Here is a 25,618-nt window from a genome sequence, read left to right on the forward strand (position 1 = left end):
GTCCCACTGCTGCCGCCTGGAGCCGTCCCTTCTTCTTTTTGTGCTTCACTCTAACTTTCCTCATCCACGAATGGTTCATCTTTGCTCAAATTAATGGGGAAATTGTCGCTTTCTCGGTCCGAATAGCTCTTGCTGCTGGAGGCTCACATTGTAAACAATGTTCAGATGTGACGTCACGCGCACATCGTCTGCTACTTCCGGTACAGGCAAGGCTTTTTTATTAGCCACCAAAAGTTGAGAACTTTATCGCCGATGTTCTCTACTAAATCCTTTCAGCAAAAATATGGCAATATGGCGAAATGATCAAGTATTACACATAGAATGGACCTGCTATCCCCGTTTAAATAAGAACATCTCATTTCAGTAGGCTTTTAAAAGCAGCTTTAATATTTTTTTCACCGGCTGGACTCGGAGCTTAGATAACATAAGAAATCCTGGAAGCAAAAGACCGCAGGATGCGAAGGCCGCATCAGATCTGCCATCTGACGACGCAAGCAGCCAGATGGACGGATGAACGACGGCGCACAAGCAAGGAAAATAGCGAAGTAGCGTCTTGGCTGTACTGCTCCTCCATCAGGAACAACACGGAATAGAATTCGACCACAAGACAAGAACTCGGGCAACGACAGATGGAGACTGATGCGGCTTTGACTGGTGCCGCTGATGATGATGATGATGATGACGGCGAGGAGGAGGCATTTGGCGGGGTCACGCGTGCAGATGGCGGACACCTAGCGCTTTCACTGTCGGGTTGGATTTGGAAGCTGATGTTCTCGCTGCAAAAAAAAAAAAAAAATGGCAGGTTTTTGGGAGGACTGTTGCTTTGGCAACAACAACAAAAAAAGGACGGACCAGATGCTCTTGACAGCAAGAGATGCAGGTAAAAATAAAAAATAATAAACACTAAAACATGTTAGCGTATCGATATGCAGACTTGAAAAAAAACACGGAAATAATGCAAGGGATAATAATAATTTAAGAAGAAAAAAATGTGCTTGAAAGAATTGTCATGAATTTACTAATTTGTTATTACCGTATTTTTCCGACTACAAGGCGCACTTAAAAGCCTTTCACTTTCTCAAAAAACGTTTTATAACCTAATGTGAAGTTACTGTATTTCCTTGAAATGCCGCCGGGGCGCTAGTTGATTTAAAACCTCTTCTCACTCCGGCACTTACCAAAGGCATGCGGTAAATTTAGGCCTGCGCTTATAAATTTGAGTGTGATGTAAGAACACCATCATGAAAAGCACGGCATAGCTCGGTTGGTAGAGTGGCCGTGTCAGCAACTTGAGAGTTGCAGGTTCGATTCCCGCTTCCGCCATCCTAGTTACTGCCGTTGTGTCCTTGGGCAAGACACTTTACCCACCTGCTCCCGGTGCCACCCACACTGGTTTAAATATAACTTAGATATTGGGTGTCACTATGTAAAGCACTTTGAGTCACTTGAGAAAAGCGCTATATAAATATAATTCACAATTCACTAATTTCATAAAAAAAAACATTATTATGGTCTTACCTTTACTTATAAATGAAGTCCATGCCAGCTCCTTCTGATCAAAAGCATCGATAACTTGTTTATAGAAGTCTCCCTTATCTTTCTTCAGTTTTAAAAAGTCTCTCTGTCTCGATGGAAATCTTCCTTTATTACCTCCTGCTTCGATTGAAAGTCCAGTTTAGAAAACTGTTTGATTTTAGATATGTAATCCTCCATGTTAAAAGTGCAAGCGAGAGGAAAAAAACAAACGATCGCTGCTTGTTGTCACTTCTTCTGCAGCCGAGTATTGTTTCGCAATATCATGCAAAATAAACTTTTCTTACCTCAAGGTACCTGCTGGTCTGTACGTGGGATCTGCATAAGTCCTGAAATATTGCACACGTCCGCCTTTATAGTCCGTGTCAATAGGCTTCTTCTTTTTCTCTATCTTCTTGTAACGGGTCATTCATCCTCCGCTGTTGTTATTACTAATATAAAGTAGCGTAAAGTTCTTACTCATATCTGTCAGTAAACTCGCCATGAAAGCGCTAAAACATACCGGTGTAGTGAGTTTACATTATTCACCCGAGGAACTTTAGTTATTCGAAAGTTTCGGTCGGACGGGTCTTCACGGTACACATTTCCGGCTTGGTTGTTGCACTAGTGAGCCACGGATGTGGAAATGCTGCTCCGTTATTGATTCAAGCCTTATGTATAGTTCATATTGTTGTTACTCAGCCAGCGTTTAAGGGTCTGACGGACCCGTTGCATCTTGTGGCTTTTGATGCCTCACAATCAAACTGTTTTATGTTAAAACACTGAACAGATATTTATTGGGATAAGGTTAACATCTTTGTTAAAATACCGTATTTCCTTGAATTATCGCCGGGTTGCTAATTGATTTAAAACCTCATCTCATTCCGGCGTTTACCAAAGGCATGCAGTAAATTTAGGCCTGCACTTATAAATTTGAGTGTGATGTAAGGATACCATCATGAAAAGCACATTTAATTAAAAAAAAACGAAGTCCATGCGCAACTCCTTCTGATCAAAAGCATTGATAACTTGTTTCTAGAAGTCTTCCTTATCTTTCTTCAGTTTTAAAAGTCTCTTTGTCTCGATGGAGATCTTCCTTTATTACCTCCTGCTTCCATTGAAAGTCCAGTTTAGAAAACTGTTTTATTTTAGTGTCAGGACTTTGACTTGGATTAGTTTTGCTTCTTCGATGCAGAGAGAATTTGGAAGGAGCCAGGCGAGAATGGGAGTACGTGATGAATTTATTAATACACTAAATACAAAAATAAGCAAACAAAGGGCGCACTCAATGGCGGATTAAAAACTAGACTATACGCAAGAAAACAAAAACAGCACGATGGCATGGCTGTATACAAACGAAACAAAAGACACTAACTGTGGCACAAACAAACCAACAACTTACACTGAGGCATGAACAAAAATCTTACGTGGCGTGGTCGAAACAATAAACAGCGTGGCGAGGCATGAAGGTTGGCAAGGAAAGGTAGGTGCATGGTCATGAGGGTTCAAATTCAAAGTCCGGTAGGTAGGTGAAGTTCCCAGGCCGAGGAACAGAAAAAAATGACTTAAATAGTAGCTGTGGTAATTGGAAACAGATGTGAGAGCTGAGGACCAAGGAAACGTGACAAGGAAACCAGGTGGAAATTAATGGGTAACTATGGAAACAAACAAAACCAGGAAGTGCAAAACGGGAAACAAGAGTCCAAAAAACAAAACATAAGGTGATCAAACATAAACCTGATTCAAAAGTGCAAGCGAGAGGAAAAAATAAACGATCACTGCTCACTCTTGCTGCTTGTTGTCACTTCTTCTGCAGCCGAGTAGTCGCAAGAAGGATCACTAGCGCCCTCTACCACCAGGAGGCGGGACTCACTTAATGACTCATAATTGACACACGCAGCTACGGTATGTTAATAAAACATAGCTGCTTACTGTTCTTTTTAGCATATTCAATAGCTTGGACTTTAAAATCCTACTGAATAGCTCTTAATCTTCTTCCCTTTGTCACAACTTGGCTTGGACATGGATTGTTTCTCCGATGCAGATGAGGATCAACACGAGCGAGGCGTGTACGTGAGTACATAGTTGTTTATTATATAATATATATACAAAACAGGGAAAACAAAAACACTTGCTCAATGGCATGAAAGACAATTTAACTATAAATTTAAACAGCACGATGGCAAGACTAAAGACATGAAACAAAAGAGTGCACTGTGGCATAAATACATAAACTTACGTGGATCAAAATGAACGGCGTAGCAAGGCATGAAGCAGATAAACGAGGGCGTGAAGAAGGTGCAGCATGGGTGGCGTGTGTACGAGTGTGAAGATCCCAGGACGAAGACAAGAAAAAGAGTGACTTAAATAGCTATGATCATTAGTGAAAACAGGTGTGAGGCTGAGAAGGTGAAAAGTAATGAGTTGGCATGGAAACAAACAAAACCAGGAAGTGCAAAACATGACTGAATGTCCAAAAACTAAACATAACTTACAGGCGTGACACCCTTTATGCGATTTCAAATGATTAAAATCAGCCTCATCCATTTTGAAAATGATGACAGGTGGAGTGTCACTCGTGACGTGACGAGTTTGACCCTGCGGAAATTTTTAGGCAAATGCTAATTATTTGGCGAAACGAGTTTGACCCGGCGGAAATTCCAGACATGCGCAAATAAAAATAATGTTTTGCGAAACGAGTTTGACCTGGCGTTAATCCTGAGCCGGCGGTAATGGGGCGGCATAGCTCGGTTGGTAGAGTGGCCGTGCCAGCAACTTGAGCGATGCAGGTTCGATTCCCGCTTGTGCCATCCTAGTCACTGCCGTTGTGCTCCCAGTGCCACCCACACTGCTTTAAATGTAACTTAGATATTGGGTGTCACTATGTAAAGCACTTTGAGTCACTAGAGAAAAGCGCTATATAAATATAATTCACTTCACTTCACTAAGCACGCGCAAATTATTTTGCAAAACGAGTTTGACCCGGCAGGTGCATACTATATACCCGGCGACAATTTAAGGAATTAGGGTATTGAACAGATGTTTATTGGGATAAGGTAAACACGAGGTGAAGTGAAGTGAATTATATTTATATAGCGCTTTTCTCTAGTGACTCAAAGCGCTTTACATACTGACACCCAATATCTGAGTTACATTTAAACCAGTGCGGGTGGCACTGGGAGCAGGTGGGTAAAGTGTCTTGCCCAAGGACACAACGGCAGTGACTAGGATGGCGGAAGCGGGAATCGAACCTGCAACCCTCAAGTTGCTGGCACGGCCACTCTACCAACCGAGCTACGCCGCCGCTGGTAGAAGTTCCCTTGTGTTTTTTTCCAAAGAGACGGGGTTAAAATCCTCTATGGTGAAATGTGCCGCATTTAATGAGATTGACTGTACAAACCCCGTTTCCATATGAGTTGGGAAATTGTGTTAGATGTAAATATAAACAGAATACAATGATTTGCAAATCCTTTTCAACCCATATTCAGTTGAATATGCTACAAAGACAACATATTTGATGTTCAAACTCATAAACTTGATTTTTTCTTTGCAAATAATAATTAACTTAGAATTTCATGGCTGCAACACGTGCCAAAGTAGTTGGGAAAGGGCATGTTCACCACTGTTTTACATCACCTTTTCTTTTAACAACACTTTTAACAACGGGGAAACTAATTGTTGAAGCTTTGAAAGTGGAATTCTTTCCCATTCTTGTTTTATGTAGAGCTTCAGTCCTTCAACAGTCCGGGGTCTCCGCTGTCGTATTTTACGCTTCATAATGCGCCACACATTTTCCATGGGAGACAGGTCTGTACTGCAGGCGGACCAAGAAAGTGCCCGCACTCTTTTTTGTTACGAAGCCCCGCTGTTTTAATATTTGTCTTGCTGAAATAAGCAGGGGCGTCCATGATAACGTTGCTTAGATGGCAGCATATGTTGTTCCAAAACCTGTATGGACCTTTCAGCATCAATGGTGCCTTCACAGATGTGTAGGTTACCCATGCCTTGGGCACTAATACACCCCCATACCATCACACATGCTGGCTTTTCAACTTTACGCCTACAACAATCCGGATGGTTATTTTCCTCTTTGTTCCGGAGGACACCACGTCCTCTGTTTCCAAATATAATTGGAAATGTGGACTTGTCAGACCACAGAACACCTTTCCACTTTGCATCAGTCCATCTTAGATGGACGGATGCTGTGATGGCAGGGACTAGGATGGCGGAAGCGGGAATCGAACCTGCAACCCTTAAGTTGCTGGCACGGCCGCTCTACCAACCGAGCTACTTCAAAGAGACTTTTGTTGGGTGTGTTTGAAAAAGAATTACCCTTTATTTCTTTATCCGAACTATCTTGCCGATTGTATTGTACCATATGTCCCGGCAAGAAATCTGCGTTGTTAGTGATTCCCAAAGCCCAAAAAAAGTCTGCGGGCTATAGAGCGTTTTCCGTTCGGGCTCCAGTACTCTGGAATGCCCTCCCGGTAACAGTTCGAGATGCTACCTCAGTAGAAGCATTTAAGTCTCACCTTAAAACTCATTTGTATACTCTAGCCTTTAAATAGACTCCCTTTTTAGACCAGTTGATCTGCCGTTTCTTTTCTTTTTCTTCTATGTCCCACTCTCCCTTGTGGAGGGGGTCCGGTCCGATCCGGTGGCCATGTACTGCTTGCCTTTGTATCGGCTGGGGACATCTCTGCGCTGCTGATCCGCCTCCGCTTGGGATGGTTTCCTGCTGGCTCCGCTGTGAACGGGACTCTCGCTGCTGTGTTGGATCCGCTTTGGACTGGACTCTCGCGACTGTGTTGGATCCATTGTGGATTGAACTTTCACAGTATCATGTTAGACCCGCTCGACATCCATTGCTTTCCTCCTCTCCAAGGTTCTCATAGTCATTATTGTCACCGATGTCCCACTGGGTGTGAGTTTTCCTTGCCCTCATGTGGGCCTACCGAGGATGTCGTGGTGGTTTGTGCAGCCCTTTGAGACACTAGTGATTTAGGGCTATATAAGTAAACATTGATTGATTGATTGATAAGAGAGTGCAGAAAATAATGTTTTAATAATTTGCCGGGCTTGTAGTACGCTTCCCTTCTCCAGCGCTCTGAACAAAGAACAAACTACTGCACTGATCTTATATTTAATCCATCCGAAATAAGACGCAGGTTTGTAAAACAGTCATCCGTGCCCCGGATTTATTGATGCGCCGCCACCTCGGGACTATTCTCGCCTCGCTTGCTGCTGTACTCTGAATAGAGACTTTGGCGAGGGGAGCAACGACCTTTGCGGTATTGATTTTATGCCCTGCACACGGCGCGTCTACCGAGTGCAGTCGCTGCGCGCCGGCTCTGGCCTTTTTTTTCCCCCCCCCCCCCCCCGTAAAAACGGCCGCAACATTTCAAAGCCGTAACGTCCAAATTAGGATGTGCGGCGCGAGGTGTCAGACAGCAGATAATAATAATAATAACACGAGCCCCGGCGCCTAATCGCTGCCCCAGAAGGCTCGTGTCGCTTGAATATCCATCCATCTTCCACACGTCTTAAACGCTGACAAGACAGGACGAGGTGTAATGGCGATTTAAAGGGAAAAATAGGACAAAGAGCTCCCGGGGGGGAACAAGCCGGAAACATTCCGGCGGAAATGAGGAGTCAATAAAGGCCATTAGGACGCCGATGCTCTGCGAAGTGATTATGCAGCTGGTTAGCATGGTCACTGACGGGGCAAAATAAGTGACATGCTGAACAAAGTCACTTTACTTTACACCAACCCCGTGTCCTTGACTTGGGAAATTGTGTTAGATGTAAATATAAACAGAATACAATGATTTGCAAATCCTTTTCAACCCATATTCAGTTGAATATGCTACAAAGTCTGGTCTTCCCTGCTTAGGCTGCTGCCCCCGCGACCCGACCTCGGATAAGCGGAAGATGATGGATGGATGCTACAAAGACAACATATTTGATGTTCAAACTCATAAACTTTGTTTTTTTTGCGAATAATAATTAACTTAGAATTTCATGGCTGCAACATGTGCCAAAGTAATTGGGAAAGGGCATGTTCACCACTGCGTTACATCACCTTTTCTTTTAATAAACCTTTGGGAACTGAGGAAACTAATTGTTGAAGCTTTGAAAGTGGAATTCTTTCCCATTCTTGTTTTATGCAGAGCTTCAGTCGTTCAACTGTCGTATTTTACGCTTCATAATGCGCCACACATTTTCCATGGAAGACGGATCTGGACTGCAGGCGGGCCAGGAAAGTACCCGCCCTCTTTTTTTATGAAGCCACGCTGTTGTAACACTTGTCTTGCTGAAATAAGCCAATAAATATTAACTTTAGAATTTGATGCCAGCAACACGTGACAAAGAAGTTGGGAAAGGTGGTAGTAAATACTGATAAAGTTGAGGAACGCTCATCAAACACTTATTTGGATCACCCCACAGGTGTAAATAATTAACTTAGAATTTCATTGCTGCAAAACGTGCCAACGTAGTTGGGAAAGGGCATGTTCACCACTGTGTTACATCACCTTTTCTTTTAATAAACGTTTGGGAACTGAGGAAACTAATTGTTGAAGCTTTGAAAGTGGAATTCTTTCCCATTCTTGTTTTATGTAGAGCTTCAGTCGTTCAACTGTCGTATTTTACGCTTCATAAAGCGCCACACATTTTCCATGGGAGACAGGTCTGGACTGCAGGCGGGCCAGGAAAGTACCCGCCCTCTTTTTTTATGAAGCCACGCTGTTGTAACACTTGTCTTGCTGAAATAGGCCAATAATTATTAACTTTAGAATATGATGCCAGCAACACGTGATAAAGAAGTTGAGAAAGGTGGTAGTAAATACTGATAAAGTTGAGGAACGCTCATCAAACACTTATTTGGATCACCCCACAGGTGTAAATAATTAACTTAGAATTTCATTGCTACAAAACGTGCCAACGTAGTTGGGAAAGGGCATGTTCACCACTGTGTTACATCACCTTTACTTTCAACAACACTCAATAAACGTTTGGGAACTGAGGAAACTACAGTGGGGCCAGGCCACATTGGGGCCTGTGCGCGTTTATGATAAAGATCACATTTTACTCGTAATCTAAACAGCCAACACGGTCATATAGTATCTGCCCCTGAGAACCACCATCTTCTGCTGAAGATGGTGGTTGTCAGGGTGATATTGTCCATGAACTAATAATACAACATGGCCGTAGTCAACAGTATAAATGGACTACCAAGAGTTGCCATGGTAACGACAAGACAACACCGATGCTTTCGTATTACAAGCCAGTGTTCCACTCCGATAATTATGAAACTCTCATTAGGAAGTTAGTAAGTACAAACCCCGTTTCCATATGAGTTGGGAAATTATGTTAGATGTAAATATAAACAGAATACAATGATTTGCAAATCCTTTTCAACCCATATTCAGTTGAATATGCTACAAAGACAACATGTTTGATGTTCAAACTCATAAACATTTTTTTTTTTTGCAAATAATCATTAACTTTAGAGTTTGATGCCAGCAACACGTGACAAAGAAGTTGGGAAAAGTGGCAATAAATACTGATAAAGTTGAGGAACACTCATCAAACAATTATTCGGAACAACAAAAACATGATCAACAGACATGACATTTGATTTATTATTGGTTAGCTTCAGAATAACAATGTTATTAAAAAGAATAAAAGACTTATTATACTCTAAAAATGTTGGTCTTACTTAAAAATGCACGCATTTAGTTGTATTCAGTGTTAAAAAATAGGATATGGCTCTCACTGAAATACATTTTGAAATATTTGGCTTTCATGGCTCTCTCAGCCAAAAAGGTTCCCGACTCCTGCTCTAGAGAATGAAGAGTGCTTGAAACTCCACATGTCAACATCTCCGTTCGGTGCCACGCCCACAAAATGCCCAAGCAACCATTTCCGGATCAACACCGTATAAAAAAAAATAGTCAACAACAGAACGAGATAATGTCCGCAAACCTACCACATAGCGAAGGACATACACTAATTGATATCCTATTTTTATGTGACAGTTATTAAAATATCTTGTGTGACATCATGCACAAAAGTGCACTTTGTCTGTTTTTAACTATTGTAGTGGCATTCTGTACAAAAAGTGCACTTTAATTTAGTGTTGTTTTGATAAGTCCTCTCAGTGACATCATGCACAAAAGTGCACTCATAGCTTGTTTTAAAATGTCACTTTCTGTTTTGATAATGACACGAACGTTTGTGCCACTTATGGTTTAGTAAATACAGTTTTGGTTATGGTTTCCTTCTCTGCATGGAAGTTTAAAATGAGCATTAATGCAGTATGAAGAAGAATGTTTTAATGTAGACACATAGAATCATCATACTGCTGTGATTACATGCATCAAGTGTTCATTAGGCAAAATATCGAAGTATAACGGTATATCGTGTATCGAGACATGGCCAAAAAATATCGAGATGTTAATAAAAGGCCATATCGCTCAGTCCTAGTATACATTAATTATATAAATACAATAATATTATACGTCTGCCTTGTTTTTAATGAATACTTAGGCCCACTGTTTGTTTTTGGTCAATATGTTGGTAATTGGAAGGTTTGAGGTAGAACAAAAAAGTTTGAGAACCACTGTCATGAAATAATGTAGAGATAATAGTTTGTAGTAAGCTTATTAAGTATTGCATGAGTCGTGAATCAAAGAGCGTTGGAAAGTGGGCCAAGTTTGCTCATTTGGAGGAACATGCCCTTAAAAGGAAACACAACATGAGTAAGGAGGGAGCCTTTAATGGGCTTGTCAGATGTGCAACTCAACAACACCCGGCTACTAATTAGTCTGATTCGCCCGCCGCGCTTGTTGTTTTGCTATCAACTCGACGCTAGCCCACCCTCGAGTCACGACGAAACGACGTCCGAAGACGATCTCCTGGAGCAGGAAGATAGCAGGAAGCGTAGAGGCTCGGAATGAACTTTGCAATCCGACAAAAGGAACAGAGAGTTCGGCGCAGAGGTGGGTATAGTAGCCAGAAATTGTACTCAAGTAAGAGTACTGTTACTTCAGAGATGTATTACTCAAGTAAAAGTAAGGAGTAGTCACCCAAATATTTACTTGAGTCAAAATAAAAAGTATGTTGTGAAAAAACTACTCAAGTACTGAGTAACTGATGAGTAACCTGTTTGTTTAATGATGACGGCAACAAGTAATGCACAAAAAGATGAAAATAGCAATGAACAAATTCAGAGCCTGGAATATCTCTTAAGCAACTAAAACAATATTATATATTAAATAATATATATTTGGTTTTACACTGTATTGAAAAAAATGTTGAAAATGAATTTTACCTTTGCAATTTCATTATACTATTGGCTAAGTTTTATATTCATAAATGTAAGTTTCTCAATACCCAAACTGTTTTTGTGCCTTTAAAAAAGATTTAGAACTCTACATTAAAACACTCCACCTCTAATAACCAAAAAGCTGTGAAAACGATGATGCTGTGTTCCAAATTTAAGTTTACTGATATTGAGTGCGCCTATGGCTTTGCACTTTGTTTATTTTATTTATGTATTTATTTTGCATTCCATTTTAGTTAATTTGAATTTACAACCCCCTGGCACTGTTTTGTACATTTTTTATACTGTTTTGTACTGTTTTTGCACTTTTTTGAATTATTATTTTCAACTGTTTGTAAATGTTGAAATTTATAAAGTGTACAGTTAATCATGTGACCACCTGGCTCTGTTTGATTGGTGAAACAGAGTCAAACGTCACCAGTGACTGCATTTGATTGGTGAAACGGAGTCAAACGTCACTAGTGACTGCATTTGATTGGTGAAACGGAGTCAAAAGTCACCAGTGACTGCATCTGATTGGTGAAACGGAGTCAAACGTCACCAGTGACTTAATTTGATTGGTGGTACGGAGTCAAATATCACCAGTGACTGCATTTGATTGGTGAAACAGAGTCAATTGTCACCAGTAACTGCATTTGATTGGTAAAACTGAGTCAAACGTCACCAGTGACTGCATTTGATTGGGGAAATGGAGTCAAAAGTCACCAGTGACTGCATTTGATTGGTGAAACGGAGTCAAACGTCACTAGTGACTGCTTTGGATTGGTGAAACAGAGTCAAAAGTCACCAGTGACTGCATCTGATTGGTGAAACGGAGTAAAACGCCACCAGTGACCGCATTTGATTGGTGAAACAGAGGCAAACGTCACCAGTGACTGCATTTGATTGGTGAAACGGAGTCAAACGTCACCAGTGACTGCATTTGATTGGGGAAATGGAGTCAAACGTCACCAGTGACTTAATTTGATTGGGGAAATGGAGTCAAAAGTCACCAGTGACTGCATTTGATTGGTGAAACGGAGTCAAACGTACACCAGTGACTGCTTTGGATTGGTGAAACAGAGTCAAAAGTCACCAGTGACTGCATCTGATTGGTGAAACGGAGTAAAACGCCACCAGTGACCGCATTTGATTGGTGAAACAGAGTCAAACGTCACCAGTGACTGCATTTGATTGGTGAAACGGAGTCAAACGTCACCAGTGACTGCATTTGATTGGGGAAATGGAGTCAAACGTCACCAGTGACTGCATTTGATTGGTGAAACGGAGTCAAACGTACACCAGTGACTGCTTTGGATTGGTGAAAAAGAGTCAAAAGTCACCAGTGACTGCATCTGATTGGTGAAACGGAGTCAAACGCCACCAGTGACTGCATCTGATTGGTAAAACAGAGTCAAACGTCACTAGTGACTGCATTTGATTGGTGAAACGGATTCAAACGTCACCAGTGACTGCATTTGATTGGGGAAATGGAGTCAAAAGTCACCAGTGACTGCATTTGATGTGTGAAACGGAGTCAAACGTCACCAGTGACTGCATTTTATTGGTGAAACGGAGTCAAACATCACCAGTGACTTCATTTTATTGGTGAAACGGAGTCAAAAGTCACCAGTGACTGCATTTGATTGGTGAAACGGAGTCAAACGTCACCAGTGACTGCATTTGATTGGTGAAAAGGAGTCAAACATCACCAGTGACTGCATTTGATTGGTGAAACGGAGTCAAACGTCACCAGTGACTTAATTTGATTGGTGAAACGGAGTCAAACGTTACCAGTGACTGCACTTGATTGGTGAAAAAGAGTCAAACGTCACCAGTGACCGCATTTGATTGGTAAAACGGAGTCAAACGTCACCTGTAACTGCATTTTATTGGTGAAACGGAGTCAAACATCACCAGTGACTGTATTTGATTGGTGAAACGGAGTCAAACGTCACCAGTGACTGCATTTGGTTGGTGAAACGTAGTCAAACATCACCAGTGACTACATTTGATTGGTGAAACGGAGTCAAACGTCACTAGTGACTTAATTTGATTGGTGAAACGGAGTCAGACGTCACCATTGACTGCATTTGGTTGGGGAAATGGAGTCAAATGTCACCAGTGGCTGCATTTGATTGGTGAAGCGGAGTCAAACGTCACCACTGACTGCATTTAGTTGGTTAAACGGGGTCAAATGTCACCAGTGACTGCATTTTATTGGTGAAACGGAGTCAAACGTCACCATTTGATTGGTGAAACACAGGCATGTGATAGATCCTACTTTGCAGGTCTGTCCGACAAACCAAAACAAACAAATCGTGGATTAACAAATCGATAAAAATCGGTAGCGAGTAGCGTGCTGAATGTAGATAAATGGAGGGGAGTAAGAGTAGAATTTCTTCTCTATAAATATACTCAAGTAAAAGTAAAAGTATGTTGCATTACTATTAGAAGTACAATTTATCCCAAAAGTTACTCAAGTAGATGTAACGGAGTAAATGTAGCACGTTACTTCCCACCTCTGGTTAGGTGTGATAAAAGGGGGAGGAGTCATGCTGCATGCACCACTTTGCAGCACAATGGAATGGGATGAAGAAAAAAACCCCAAAAAAGACAATCAATAAAGTTCAGACTGTGTGATATTGTTCAGAGATGAATACTCGGCTGATCAATAATGTAATAACCAAGCGGCGAGAATGTATATTTGCTTAGCGAGTCGCCTTCTGGATGCTTTTGTTCGAGAAGTAGAGCCGCACTCGCCTGTACTTTTTGTCAATTAACGGCATCCAACTGAAGCGGCGTTATATTATATTTATGAGCAAATATTTTTACACAAAAAGGGTCAAGTCAACATGGACGGCTTTTACCGCGCTGGAAATAGCTGCTGCGTATGCGCTCGATTCCCCCCCCCCCCATCGGTGGGGAGAAAGAAAAAAAATGGGAATTTTGTCGCGTGCGCGGACGCCTTTTTTTAGTGGTGAGGGGGAAGAAGAAGAAGAAGAAAAAAAAGGCGTAATAATTTAAAGGCTGCACTCTGCAGAGATGCATGAATGACATGCACCACTTTAAATTAAAGATGGTCAAGGAAGGACCCGGAATCAAACTCAAAGAAGTGAGAGGCTGAGGGATGGTTGTGGGGCGTGTCTTTTTGAGGGGGCGCCGCGAGAAAAAATAGTCATACTTGTGTTCATCATTTGCATACTCTAGCCTTGAAATTGACCCCCCACCCCCTTTTAGACCAGTTGATCTGCCGTTTCTTTTCTGCTTAGAGATTTGGTGAACACTGATGAGAAGCTAGCTGTCCAAAGTGAGGACCTAGGGTGGACTACTCAGGACGTCTCTGAGCTGCCGACCTGTCTCCACTCAAGATGATCTCCTGCTGGCCCCACTATGGACTGGACTCTCATAATATTAGGTTAGATCCACTATGAACTGGACTCTCACACTATTATGTTATATCCACTATGAACTGGACTCTCACACTATTATGTTAGATCCACTACGGACTGGACTCTCATAATATTATGTTAGATCCACTATGGACTAGAATCTCACTATTATGTTAGATGCACTATGGACTGGACTCTCACTATATTGTTAGATCCACAACGGACTGGCCTCTCATAATATCATATTAGATCCACTATGGACTAGAATCTCACTATTATGTTAGATGCACTATGGACTGGACTCTCACATTATTGTGCTTGATCCACTATGGACTGGAGTCCCACACTATTATGTTAGATCCACTATGGACTGGAGTCCCACACTATTATGTTAGAGCCACAATGGACTGGACTCTCACACTATTATGTTAGATCCACTATGGACTGGACTCTCACACTATTATGTTAGATCCACTATGGACTGGACTCACACTATTATGTTAGATCCACTATGGACTGGACTCTCACACTATTATGTTAGATCCACTATGGACTGGACTCTCACTATTATGTTAAATCCACTATGGACTGGACTCTCATAATATTATGTTAGATCCACTATGGACTGGACTCTCACACTATTATGTTAGATCCACTATGGACTGGACTGTAACACTATTATGTTAGATCCACTATGGACTGGACTCACACTATTATGTTAAATCCACTATGGACTGGACTCTCATAATATTATGTTAGATCCACTATGGACTGGACTCTCACACTATTATGTTAGATCCACTATGGACTGGACTGTAACACTATTATGTTAGATCCTCTATGGACTGGACTCTCACACCATTATGTTAAAACCACTATGGACTGGACTCACACTATTATGTTAGATCCACTATGGACTGGACTCACACTATTATGTTAGACCCACTATGGACTGGACTCACACTATTATGTTAGACCCACTATGGACTGGACTCACACTATTATGTTAGATCCACTATGGACTGGACTCACACTATTTTGTTAGATCCACAATGGACTGGACTCACACTATTATGTTAGATCCACTATGGACTGGACTCACAATATTATGTTAGATCCACTATGGACTGGACTCTCAATATTATGTTAGATCCACTATGGACTGGACTCACACTATTATGTTAGACCCACTATGGACTGGACTCTCACACTATTATGTTAGATCCACTATGGACTGGACTCACACTATTATGTTAGACCCACTATGGACTGGACTCACACTATTATGTTAGACCCACTATGGACTGGACTCACACTACTATGTTAGATCCACTATGGACTGGACTCTCACACTATTATGTTAGACCCACTATGGACTGGACTCTCACACTATTATGTTAGACCCACTATGGACTGGACTCACACTATTATGTTAGACCCACTATGGACTGGACTCACACTATTATGTTAGATCCACTATGGACTGGACTCACACTATGATGTTAGATCCACTATGGACTGGACTCACACTATTATGTTAGACCCACTATGGACTGGACTCACACTATTATGTTAGATCCACTATGGACTGGACTCACACTATTATGTTAGATCCACAATGGACTGGACTCACACTATTATGTTAGACCCACTATGGACTGGACTCACACTATTATGTTAGACCCACTATGGACTGGACGACAGCAAGAGACTGTCACACACACACTCGTGTTTTAATAGGAATTGTGTGCAACCTTGTGGCTGAAAGTGTGTACGGGGCCCAAAACAACAAGAACAAGGATAAATACTCAACACACAACCTTGCCAAAACAAGACATGATTTACCTCAAAATGTTTCCCCGAGGCAAAACATTTTTCAAAACCACATTATCGATTTTAAAATCTGAAATCTTCTTTGGCCCAAAGTGCCCTGGCGGGAAAAAAACCCCAACAGAAATACTTTTCTAAGATGTTTTTTAAGCCACATCTTGCTGCTGGACAAACAGACAAATGTCAGCCAAAAAGAGCAGATAACAAGCAGTCTGACCTGCGGAATGAATGGACGCTCACAGGAAATGATTAGCTGCACCTGCAATGTCAAAAAGTGCGAACTAGATAGGAAATACATTAAAACTGCATTCAAAATGAACTATTTGAATAAATAGAACAATAATATTTATATAAAATAAATATAAATTAAATTTTTGTTGTAGTGGAACTGTTATTTTTTGTTTTTGCTTTTTGGCAGGTCGACCAAATGTTGTGGGTTGTGAGGAAAACAACCTTTCATCAAAGGGAAACTTTTTGGGAAAATCTGTCTATATACATACACCCCCCATATATATATATATATATATATATATATATATATATATATATATATATATATATATATATGAATGTAATAGTGTGATGTTGTTGCACTATATTATGAACGAGACAGGGTGTTATGTTTTATTTTGAAGTATTGGTTTTATTTTGAAAAACCGGATGTCCGGTGCAGGAAGTGACTCTGCGGTTTTTTCGGATTTTTACTTCCTCTTCTATCGGACTTTTGATGATGAGGTAATAGTTCTTCATTGGTCTGTGTTTCTTGTGTAAATATTATTTCTAAACTTTCATAATACTTTAAAAGTCAAAACATTAATGTTGTAGGTATAAATGATGTGTGGTTTTAAGTATTTTTTTATGCACAATTTTTTTAAGTAAGGATTAGCGCGTCGAATGTTTGAAATGTTTGGTCATAATTACACATGGTGTTTACGCAGGTATCACTCCGCCAGAAAAGTAGAGACCTGTGTATGTGTTTCATGTTTCCAACAAAGGTATGTGGATTTGTGTATTATTATTATTTTTTTTTTGTGATAAAACGTTTTTGTTAATGTAATTTAAATTATTATTTTTTTGTATGAATGAATGTTGTTTACTTCCTCTTCTATCGGACTTTTGATGACGAGGTATCACTCCGCCAGAAAAGTAGAGACCTGTGTATGTGTTTCATGTTTCCAACAAAAGTATGTGGATTTGTGTATTATTATTTTTTTTTTGTGATAAAAAGTTTTTGTTAATGTAATTTAAATTATTATTTTTTTTGTATGAATGAATGTTGTTTACTTCCTCTTCTATCGGACTTTTGCTGATGAGGTATCACTCCGCCAGAAAAGTAGAGACGTGTTTATGTTTTTCATGTTTCCAACAAAGGTGGCCAATAAATGATGAAACGATGGAATGGTGGAGTGTCTCTTACTTAAAAAACTACACAACGCAGAATAAGACTCACTACATATATATATATATATATATATATGCATATATATAGATATCAATGTATACACACACACACACAAACAAGTATCATTATTATGGCTTACACCTGCTCAGTGGTCTTGTGGTTTGAGTGTCCGCCCTGAGATTGGTAGGTTGTGAGTTCAAACCCCGACCGAGTCACAACAAAGACTATAAAAATGGGACCCATTACCTCCCTGCTTGGCTCTCAGCATCAAGGGTTGGAATTGGGGGTTAAAACACCCAAAAATGCTTCCTGGCGTGGCCACCGCTGCTGCTCACTGCTCCCCTCACCTCCCAGGGGGTGAACAAGGTTGATGGGTCAAATGCAGAGGACAAATTTTACTTTAACTGGCCATTATTCACCCGAAGAAAGAAATACCGTATTTCCTTCAATTGCCACAGGGCATATAGTATGCGCCTGTCTTGAATTACCGCCTGGTCGAACTCGTGACGTCACGAGTGACACTTCACCTGTCATCATTTTCAAAATGGAGGAGGCTGATTTCACTACCGGTAATTTGAAATCGCATAAAGGTTTGGTGGCCACAGGATTAGATCTCTGCTTTTTGCAGATGCTGTGGTCCTGATGGCTTCATCTGACCGGGATCTTCAGCTCTCACTGGATCGGTTCGCAGCCGAGTGTGAAGCGACCGGAATGAGAATCAGCACCTCCAAGTCCGAGTCCATGGTTCTCGCCCGGAAAAGGGTGGAATGCCATCTCCGGGTTGGGGAGGAGACCCTGCCCCAAGTGGAGGAGTTCAAGTACCTAGGAGTCTTGTTCACGAGTGAGGGAAGAGTGGATCGTGAGATCGACAGGCGGATCGGTGCGGCGTCTTCAGTAATGCGGACGTTGTATCGATCCGTTGTGGTGAAGAAGGAGCTGAGCCGGAAGGCAAAGCTCTCAATTTACCGGTCGATCTACGTTCCCATCCTCACCTATGGTCATGAGCTTTGGGTCATGACCGAAAGGATAAGATCACGGGTACAAGCGGCCCAAATGAGTTTCCAGGTCTCTCCCTTAGAGATAGGGTGAGAAGCTCTGCCATCCGGGAGGAACTCAAAGTAAAGCCGCTGCTCCTCCACATGGAGAGGAGCCAGATGAGGTGGTTCGGGCATCTGGTCAGGATGCCACCCGAACGCCTCCCTAGGTAGGTGTTTAGGGCACGTCCAACCGGTAGGAGGCCACGGGGAAGACCCAGGACACGTTGGGAAGACTATGTCTCCCGGCTGGCCTGGGAACGCCACGGGATCCCCCGGGAAGAGCTAGACGAAGTGGCTGGAGAGAGGGAAGTCTGGGCTTCCCTGCTTAGGCTGCTGCCCCCGCGACCCGACCTCGGATAAGCGGAAGATGATGGATGGATGGATAAAGGGAAGAAGATTCAGAGCTATTCAGTAGGATTTAAGGTCCAAGCTTACATCACACTAAAATTTTTACTGCATGCCTTTGGTAAGTGCCGGAGTGAGAAGAGGTTTTAAAATAATTAGCGCCCTGGCGGAAATTCAAGGACATACGGTAGTCCTATTTTAAGTTCATTCAATCAAATACATTGGTATTAAGGATCCAATATTTGAAGATGAGACGTACTGTTACAGTAAGTCGTGGGATAGGCTCCAGCTCACCTGTGAGTATCCAGCGCCGGAGAATACGAGACGACGGATGTTTTGCCTAAGCTAACAAATGCCTTATTACTCTTACACTTGTCTTCCTCAGCTCCCTTACTTATCCTTGCTCCCCAGGGGGCCATTAATGAATTATATTTCACCGCTGCCCTCTTTTCCTCCTCGCTCCGTCTCTTAACCCCGCCCCCTCAAGACACCTAACTCATCAATTCGCCGAGTAGTAAAAGCGCGGGGGAATGAGGGAATGGGGGGGGGGTCCCCCGCCTTATCTCCCTCGCACCACTCTGCCGTCATATCGCCCTGACCCGGTCATCCATCTTCTCCTCGCTCTTGTTTGTGTGTGTGCTGGACCTTGAGATGCGTGACAGGCGCCGCCGCCGCCGCCGTGTATATTTTCCAGGCCTGGAAGAGCGGTTGAAAGCTCACCTCAAGGCCGGTAATGGCCGCTTGTTGTTATGGAGGAGCAGGACAGGAGAGAGGATGTCAAAAAGGCGGCTTATTGCGGGCGAAGTATCCGCAGACAAGCGCTTGGCGAGCCTTTGAAGCGCACATCAAAGGGCCACAAAAACGCTACACGCCGTGAGTGCCGGACTGATCTGCAGCATTTATGCAGAACATTTCTATTCTGGCTCTTCAATTACGTGGAAATCCTCACCCGTTTAGATGAATATTGCCACGGTCTAGCCGGTGACCTTTGCCAGAGTCAAAGTCTTCTCAGTCGTCACATTTGCACGGCGCTCAGATGTCCCACCTTTCAAAACTGTTCTTAACGCAAACTACCGTGACGCATGTTCGGGGATGATGATATTTGTCAAGATGAGAATCATTCTTGCCAACCTTGAGACCTCCGATTTCGGGAGGCTTGCTTAAGAGGGGAGGAGTATATTTACAGCTAAATTCACCAAGTCAAGTATTTCATATATATATATATATATATATATAAGAAATACTTGAATTTCAGTGTTCATTTATTTACACATTTGCACACACAACACTCATCTACTCATTGTTGAGTTAAGGGTTGATTTGTCCATCACTGTTTTTCTAACCATATGCATGTAGAGTAGATCAGTGGTCCCCAACCTTTTTGTATCCGCGGACCGGTCAACGCTTAATAATTTGTCCCGTGGCCCGGGGCTGGAGGGGGGGGGGGTCATTTTTTTTTTTTTTTTTTCTTTGTCATGAAAAAGGGACGTTTTTGTCATGAAAAAGGGAGGTTTTTGTGGTTGGTGCACTAATTGTAAGTGTGTATTGGGTTTTTTATGTTGATTTAATAATAAAAAAAAATATATATATATTTTTAGAAAAATAAAAATTAATAAAAAATTATTTTGCGGCCCGGTACCAATCGGGCCACGGCCCGGTGGTTGGGGACCACTGGAGTAGATGACAGTATTCTCCTGTTTAAGAGTGTCACAACATTTACCTTTATGGCAGACGAACTGCTTTACGGTAAATGAAAACGTGACTGCTGTTGTTATGTGTTGTTTTACCGCGCTGGGAGGATGTTAATGAAACTGCCTAACAATAAACCCACAAACCTAAGAACTCACCCTCCATCATTCTACAGCAGGGGTGTCAAACTGAAATACAGAGTGGGCCAAAGTTCTAAACTGAACAAAGCCGTGGGCTAAAGTTGAACAACTTAACCTTTTAATAGGGACCCAAACAAGATTTGCAACGACTATTTGAACAAGCAAGGTTTATTTAACATTATAGTGTCATGCAAAATCGAGTTTTGCTGGTAGCGGGGGTGTATATTGTAGCGTCCCGGAAGAGTTAGTGCTGCAAGGGGTTCTGGGTATTTGTTCTGTTGTGTTTATGTTGTGTTACGGTGCGGATGTTCTCCCGAAATGTGTTTGTCATTCTTGTTTGGTGCGGGTTCACAGTGTGGTGTAGAAGTGTTAAAGTTGTTTATACGGCCACCCTCAGTGTGACATGTATGGCTGTTGACTAAGTATGCCTTGCATTACTTGTGTGTGTGTAGAAGCCGCATATATTACGTGACTGGGCCGGCACGCTGTTTGTATGAAGAAAAGCGGACGTGACGACAGGTTGTAGAGCAGGGGTAGGGAACCTATGGCTCTAGAGCCAGATGTGACTCTTTTGATGACTGCATCTGGCTCTCAGATAAATCTTAGCTGACATTGCTTAACACGATAAGTATTTAATAGTTCCGCTGGTAATCACAGTTTTAAAAATAACGTTCAAATTATAAAACATTCTCATGCATTTTAATCCAACCATCCGTTTTCTATCGCACTTGTCCACGATGTCGCATTAATGGTAAGAAGTATTACATTTATTATTGGTTAACTTTAGAATAACAAAGTTATTGAAAATAATAAGAGACTTATAATACTCTAAAAATGTTGGTTTTACTTAAAAATGCACGCATTTAGTTGTACCGTATTTCCCTGAATTGCCGTCGAGGCGCTAATTAATTTAAAACCTCTTCTCACTCCGGCGCTTACCAAAGGCATGCGGTAAATTTAGGCCTGCGCTTATAAATTTGAGTGTGATGTAAGGATACCATCATGAAAATCACATTTATTGAAAAAACTTTATTATGGTCTTACCTTTACTTATAAATGAAATCCACGCGCAGCTCCTTCTGATCAAAAGCATCGATAACTTCTTTATAGAAGTCTTCCTTATCTTTCTTCAGTTTTAAAAGTCTCTCTGTCTTGATGGAGATCTTCCTTTATTACCTCCTGCTGCGATTGAAAGTCCAGTTTAGAAAACTGTTTTATTTTAGATATGTAATCCTCCATGTTAAAAGTGCAAGCGAGAGGAAAAAATAAACAATCGCTGCTCACTCTTGCTGCTTGTTGTCACTTCTTCTGCAGCCGAGTAGTCACAAGAAGGATCACTAGCGCCCTCTACCACCAGGAGGCGGCATATTTGACACACGCAGCTACGGTATATTAATAAAAAATAACTGCTTACTGTTCTTTTGACCATATTCAATAGCTTGGACCTCAAATCCTACTAAATAGCTCTTAATCTTCCCTTTATGCGATTTCAAATTATTTAAATCAGCCTCCTTCATTTTGAAAATATGGGCAGGTGAAGTGTCACTCGTGACGTGACGAGTTTGACCCTTTGGAAATTCTAGGTATATGCTAATTTTTTCGCGAAATGAGTTTGACCCGGCGGAAATTCTAGACATGCGCTAATAAAAATAATATTTTGCGAAACGAGTTTGACCCGGTATTAATTCTAGGCAGGCGCATACTATATATATACGGTATTCAGTGTTAAAAAAAATACTATATGGCTCTCGTGGTAATACATTTTGAAATATTTGGCTTTCATGGCTCTCTCAGCCAAAAAGGTTCCCGACCCCTGTTGTAGACGATGCTAAAATCAGTACCTTTAAGGCACACCCCCAATATTGTTGTCCGGGTGGAAATTCAGGAGAATGGTTGCCCCGGAAGATTTTCGGGGGGGGGGGAACTGAAATTCGGGATTCTCCTGGAAAAATCGTGAAGGTTGGCAAGTATGAGAATTAGCGTTGAATGCGGTGATACAGCGGCACTGCCACTGTTTAATACCGGCGGGCCGGCTCTAATGTTAATTTATTATTGCCTCAAGGGCCAAAAGAAATTATTCGGCGGACCAACTTTGGCCCGCGGGCCAGAGTTTGACACCCATGTTCTACAGTTATAACGTCATTGGGCAGACACACTCTTTAAATGGCGGGAAAGCTGACGTGAAAACAGGCTGTCGACACGTCACTCAGGTCCGCATGGAGCTGGAGGGAGCGTGGCCTCCAGCTCCGCCTGAATTCCGGGAGATTTTCGGGAGAAAATTTGTTTCGGGAGGTTTTCGGGAGAGGCGCTGAATTTCGGGAGTCTCCCGGAAAATCCGGGTGGGTTGGCAAGTATGATGATAATGCATCTCGCCAACAGAGGTGGGTAGAGTAGCCAAAAACTGTACTCAAGTAAGAGTACTGTTACTTTAGAGATGTATTACTCAATTAAAAATAAGAAGTAGTCACCCAAATATTTACTTGAGTAAAAGTAAAAAGTATGTTGTGAAAAAACTACTCAAGTACTGAGTAACTGATGAGTAACCTGATTACGGCAACAAATAATGCACAAAAACATAAAAATAGCAATGAGCAAATTCAGAGCCAGGAATATCTTTTAAGCAGCCCCCTCCACAGTTAGCTTCATAATAACAATATTATTACAAAGAATAAGAGACCTATTATTCTCTAGAAATAGAAATTCTAGAAATTCTCTAGAAACGGGCTTCACGGTGGCAGAGGGGTTAGTGCGTCTGCCTCACAATACGAAGTTCCTGCAGTCCTGGGTTCAAATCCAGGCTCGGGATCTTTCTGTGTGGAGTTTGCATGTTCTCCCCGTGAATGCGTGGGTTCCCTCCGGGTACTCCGGCTTCCTCCCACCTCCAAAGACATGCACCTGGGGATAGGTTGATTGGCAACACTAAATGGTCCCTAGTGTGTGAATGTTGTCTGTCTATCTGTGTTGGCACTGCGATGAGGTGGCGACTTGTCCAGGGTGTACCCCGCCTTCCGCCCGATTGTAGCTGAGATAGGCGCCAGCGACCCCAAAAGGGAATAAGCGGTAGTAAATGGATGGATGGATATTCTCTAGAAATGTTGGTCTTACTTAGATGACAAGGCCCGGGTGGGCCATCTACACACTTGTCGCTGAATTCGAGGCCGGTCCTGGCACACCCTATTTTGCTGCAGGCCCGCAGGCCACACCCCCTCCACCGTTAGCTTCATAATAACAATGTTATTACAAAGAACAAGAGACCTATTATTCTCTAGAAATGTTGGTCTTACTTAAAAATGCACGCGTTTAGTTGTGTTCAGTGTTAAAAAAATATAATATGGCTCTTACGGAAATACTGTTTAAAAAATTTGGCTTTTTGGCGCTCTCAGCAAAAAAGGTTCCCGACCCCTGCTCTAGCAGAACATCAGCGCCGTCCGTTCACTTAGTCGTCTTTAATTGTTTCACCGGTGATCGCTTTTGTCCTCCCATCTGCTGACTACGTCTCATTAATTACGTACGCAGACGTCACCGGGGTCCGAGACGGCGATCCGGAGAAGGAAATGAATGCAAATTGGAATGTGGAATTCCGCACCACGCGGCGTCTGCCGAGCATGCGGGCATACTTAAGCGCGGGCACGCCAGCTCGTATATCATTTCCTTAAAGATGAATTTGAGCAAGGAACAGCCAGGCCAGCTCTTCCTGCTGGAGGGGCGGGGGGGGGGGGGGGGGGGGGGTAGGAACACCGAATTCATCAAAATGTGCTGCCTTGCCGTACATGTGAGGGGAGTCAATTAAGAGGATGCATTGTCTGACTTATGTTTGCAGCCTGCACACCTGCCTCGGGGAATACGCTGAGTCTTTTGTCCTTTCCGATAATTACATCCGACGGCGCCGGTTGACAGACAGCCGCGGCCGGCCGTTTAGGCGGCGACGACGACCAAAGATAAATATCGTATTGGATATTTGCGCGCACGTGCCGGAGTCACTCGGAGGTCATGTGAGAGGAGGCACTCGGCGGGAGGCGCAGGTGTGCGCTTCTCAAACAAAGTGTGTGGTGTTGTTGTAGCGAGGCAATTAAGTTGATGTATGGAGTTTGTGCAAAACAGCACAAATAATGCGACGCAGAGGGATGTTGACTGGGGGCGGGGGAGAACATACTGTACATACAGTATAAAGTGTTTGAAAAAAACACATTTGAATACAATTTAAATGACTTATTTTATTTTGTGAAGTGAATTATATTTATATAGCGCTTTTTCTCTAGTGACTCAAAGCGCTTTAAATAGTGACACCCAATATCTAAGTTACATTCAAACCAGTGTTGGGTGGCAGGTGGGTAAAGTGTCTTGCCCGAGGACACAACGGCAGTGACTAGGATGTTGGATGGAGGGATCGAACCTAGAACCCTCAAGTTGCTGGCATGGCCACTGTACCCACCGAGCTACACCGCCCCGCTTTTTGCCGAGTATTGCCCGAGTTTGTTAGGATTTGATCAAGGAGTTGACCCCAGAATGCAGAGACGGGAGGCGAGGTTGAATTACAAAAATTAAACAGTCCAAAAAGTTTAACCAAAGGCGATGGGGCAGAAGTGCACACCATGAAAAAACTAACAAAAGCAGGTCCCTCGGTGGTCGGCAGGGGAGAAAGCCAGGACGCAATGAGCAAAAGCATAGGGTCCAACGCAAAAATCCTCTTTACCTCAGGAGGGCTAGGGAGCAAAGAGGTGAGGAATTATAGGAATAAGCAGAGACAACGTGACAGGCAAGACGAAGCAGAATCAGGCATGTGCACGTGGGAGGTGCAGGAGACAATAACCGGCAGGGACCAGCTGGCGGTGACAAGCTTAAATATTACCGGGTAGAGATTTGTTGCAGGTGTGCCTCGCTGGGGACTAATTGACTGAAGAAAAAACTGACCCAAAAAATAAAGAGAAGGCAGGGAAATGACAAAA

The 25,618-nt window shown here is 42.4% G+C and overlaps 1 long non-coding RNA gene across 1 annotated transcript in view; it reads right to left on the reverse strand.

The window, feature by feature from the left end:
* Positions 1 to 372: 372 nt before the first annotated feature.
* LOC133559943 (uncharacterized) overlaps positions 373 to 25,618 on the reverse strand; it is a 209,969-nt gene continuing 184,723 nt past the window's right edge. The window contains exon 4 of the long non-coding RNA XR_009808349.1: positions 373 to 776. This is a non-coding gene — a long non-coding RNA (uncharacterized LOC133559943). The remainder of the gene's footprint in view (positions 777 to 25,618) is intronic.

The sequence above is a fragment of the Nerophis ophidion genome, linkage group LG10 (genome assembly GCF_033978795.1).
Source record: "Nerophis ophidion isolate RoL-2023_Sa linkage group LG10, RoL_Noph_v1.0, whole genome shotgun sequence".
Classification (NCBI taxonomy): Eukaryota; Metazoa; Chordata; class Actinopteri; order Syngnathiformes; family Syngnathidae; genus Nerophis; species Nerophis ophidion.